This window comes from Microtus pennsylvanicus, chromosome 9 (assembly GCF_037038515.1).
Source record: "Microtus pennsylvanicus isolate mMicPen1 chromosome 9, mMicPen1.hap1, whole genome shotgun sequence".
In the NCBI taxonomy this organism is placed as follows: domain Eukaryota; kingdom Metazoa; phylum Chordata; class Mammalia; order Rodentia; family Cricetidae; genus Microtus; species Microtus pennsylvanicus.
In genome coordinates this window covers 72,542,339-72,545,625 of record NC_134587.1, presented here as the reverse complement: position 1 = coordinate 72,545,625, position 3,287 = coordinate 72,542,339, and the positions used below count along the sequence as shown (strand labels likewise).

At 40.0% G+C, this 3,287-nt stretch overlaps 1 pseudogene; it reads left to right on the top strand.

Moving 5' to 3' along the window:
* The first annotated feature begins 263 nt into the window (after positions 1-263).
* On the top strand, positions 264-1,064 carry LOC142856890 (phosphoglycerate kinase 1 pseudogene; annotated as a pseudogene).
* The last annotated feature ends 2,223 nt before the right edge of the window (positions 1,065-3,287 follow it).

The following is a 3,287-nucleotide window of genomic DNA, read 5'->3' as shown; positions in this document are numbered from 1 at the left end:
TCCCATGAATATAATTATTCAAAAATACTTTTTTTTTTCCGGCGGACATCTTTATTAATAGATCATCAACTTCTCCAAATCTACAGCTGGAATTTCATCTTATTTCCATGCTGAGTCATGAACAGTGACAAAGCCAACCAGAGGTAATCAAAGAGGACTAAGCTTTCATAGCTCACTTTCTTCTACAGGCAGAATATAAATAGATGCACTCTAGAATGCACAATGGCTTTAGTCACTATGGAATTAAAATGGGATCTTGAAGAATGTTGGGAGGAGCTAAAGTTGCAGACAAGATCCAGCTGATCAATAATATGTTGGACAAAGTCAATGAGATGATCATTGGTGGTGGAATGGCTTTTACCTTCCTTAAGGGGCTCAACAACATGGAGATCGGAACTTCTCTGTATGATGAAGAAGGAGCCAAGATTGTCAAAGACCTCACGGCTAAAGCTGAGAAAAATGGTGTGAAGATTACCTTGCCCGTTGACTTTGTCACTGCTGACAAATTTGATGAGAATGCCAAGACTGGCCAAGCTACTGTGGCCTCTGGTATACCCGCTGGCTGGCTGGGCCTGGACTGTGTTCCTGAGAGCAGCAAGAAATATGCCGAGGCTGTGGTTGGAGCCAAGCAGATTGTTTGGAATGGACCTGTTGGGGTCTTTGAATGGGAAGCTTTTGCCAGGGGAACCAAGTCCCGCATGGATGAGGTGGTAAAAGCCACTTCTAGGGGTTGCATCACTATCATAGGCGGTGGAGACACTGCCACCTGCTGTGCCAAATGGAATACAGAGGATAAAGTCAGCCATGTGAGCACTGGGGGTGGTGCCGGTCTAGAGCTCCTGGAAGGTAAAGTCCTTCCTGGGGTGGATGCTCTCAGCAATGTTTAGTATTTTCCTGCCTTTTGGTTCCTGTGCACAACCCCTAAGTCAACTTAGTGTGTTTTCCGCATCTCCATTTGGTGTTAGTACAAGATTCAGCTAGTGACCGAGATGCAGCACCAGGAACCCTTAAACAGTTGCACAGCATCTCAGCTCGTCCTTCCTTCATCGGGATTTGTCTACATTCTTCAAAAATACTTTTAAGACAATTTTAAAGAGGGCAATTAAGGAAACACTTAGAACGCAATAAACACTTCTTAGGCCTCTTTTTACCATGAAGTAAGTAATAATGTATTGCTTATTTTTCTCAGTGTGTGATCAAACAATCACTAAAGGGAGGAATGGTTTATTTTGTTCCACCATTTAAGGGTTCATTGTAGCAGAAGTATAGAGAAGGAGGAGCATCTCATTATTGCGGCAGCAGGTTGTGAGCTGCTTTATATGGGTGCTGGGTACCAAACTCTTGTCCCCTGCAAGAGTAGTAAACACTTTTCATGGTGTCTCCAACCAAGTTAATCTGCTAGCAGTTGCAGTATATATTTAAATGGTGTTATTGTAGCTGAGGAGGTGAAGGTATAGCCCAGGGTAAACTTAAACTCATGACAGTCCTGCCTCTGCCTCTTAAACATACCTTATTTAGTGTGTGCTACCACAGTTATAAGTGACTATCAAAGAATCTACCCATTATGGATATAGGAATATTATATATCTCATATTAAAACAATGAATTGTTACATATGAGGTAAATGTTCCTGTGATGTCCCCTACCCCCAGCCCTATGAAAGTAAGGGATTTTCATTTGTTTTGTTTTGAAACAGGGTCTTCTTACAAGGCCCAGGCTCTTTTTCTTTATCGTTTATAAACATATTGCTTCATTGACTAGCTCATACACCATCACAGTGAAATTAGGAATTACATTAGGACTGCCATTTTTCAGGTGAGGAAATGACCTTCTATCAGTGTTCTTAAACCTTTCCTTGTGGTCATACAACTTACAGATAAAAAGACTTAAGTTCAGATGCTTTGGCTATAGATCCCATCAATTACTGGGAGTGTTCTTAAACCTTTCCTTGTGGTCATACAACTTACAGATAAAAAGACTTAAGTTCAGATGCTTTGGCTATAGAGCCTATCAATCACTGGGAGTGTTTGAATTGCCAGGAATTCAAATCCAAAAGGTTGTTTCTCGTCTCATTATCTCAAATCATGGTATCTCAGATTAAATCTTATTTTCCCAGACATTTTTTATGTTGTTCATACTACTGCTATTCCCAGATCTATCTTTTCTTTTGACTTAAGCACTTTAATAACCTTCATTATTATCCTATTGATAGGTTTGATGATCTCTTCCTTCCCCTTGAGGGAAGATCTATCTATCTTTCTTTCTTTTTTCCCCTGTTTTATTGCTTTTTAATCAAGTACCTGGAACAAGTCAGAAAAACATAGCTCATAGTTGGGGGTGGGGGTTGGAATGATCATTTCTATAAAACAAAAATTCTTTATATTTTTTAAGGATTTAATTCAGAATAACAAAATAAGGCTAATGTAAGTATATGAGAGAGAACATACATGGCCCACAAAGATTGCGGTCTTTACTGTCTGGTCCCCAATATTTTCAGACTTCTGGCTCCATGTATGTGTTGAATGAAAGACAACAGCCATGCATGTAGGTTGAAGTGGTCAGTCCATATATTACTTTCTGGTAGTATGATCATTCTATATAGGCATATCTGAGCTCTTTCTTTTACTGTGAACCACTGGCATCTGGCAAAGAGGATGGTGTCTCTGGTCCCATTGTTATTTCCATCTCCCTAACACAGATGTAAGTTAGACATCTCGAAATCAGGAGCTATTCATCAGCTACTGGAGAATATTCATTGTTATTTGGGCTGCCAGTGTAATTAGCTCATCTTTTAGAAGGCTTTGCACCAAGGCTTGTTTGTGATTGGTGACTTTGCCTCATCACTACCATTCACATGCATATTAGCGTTTCAAAGAGCGTGTTGCTATTTTGAATTTTTTTAGGAGTTAAGATAAAATATTCAATATCTTTCCCCCGTCCTCTCACAGCCATTGAAGACAAAGCCTCTTGGTCTGCATGCAGCTAATGGCCAATATTCCACAGGAGCCTTTGATAATGGCCCAGATAAGAACGAAGAGCAGCCAAGCACAAAGTACACTGTAATAAGGTCACTAAAGCTGTAAATTACTGGTTTTCATCCTTAGATATGCCTTACAGTGGCCTGAGCGAGTCTCGCTTCATTAAATGTGTGAAGTCGCAACTCAAGCTAAATCTCCCCAGAGATATTAAATGCTGAACATATGCAATTACAGCAAATGATGCTCCCAACTTGAACAGCCCAAGCTTGTGTTTAAAACTGTTATCTCAATTTCTTCTCCATGTTTCCT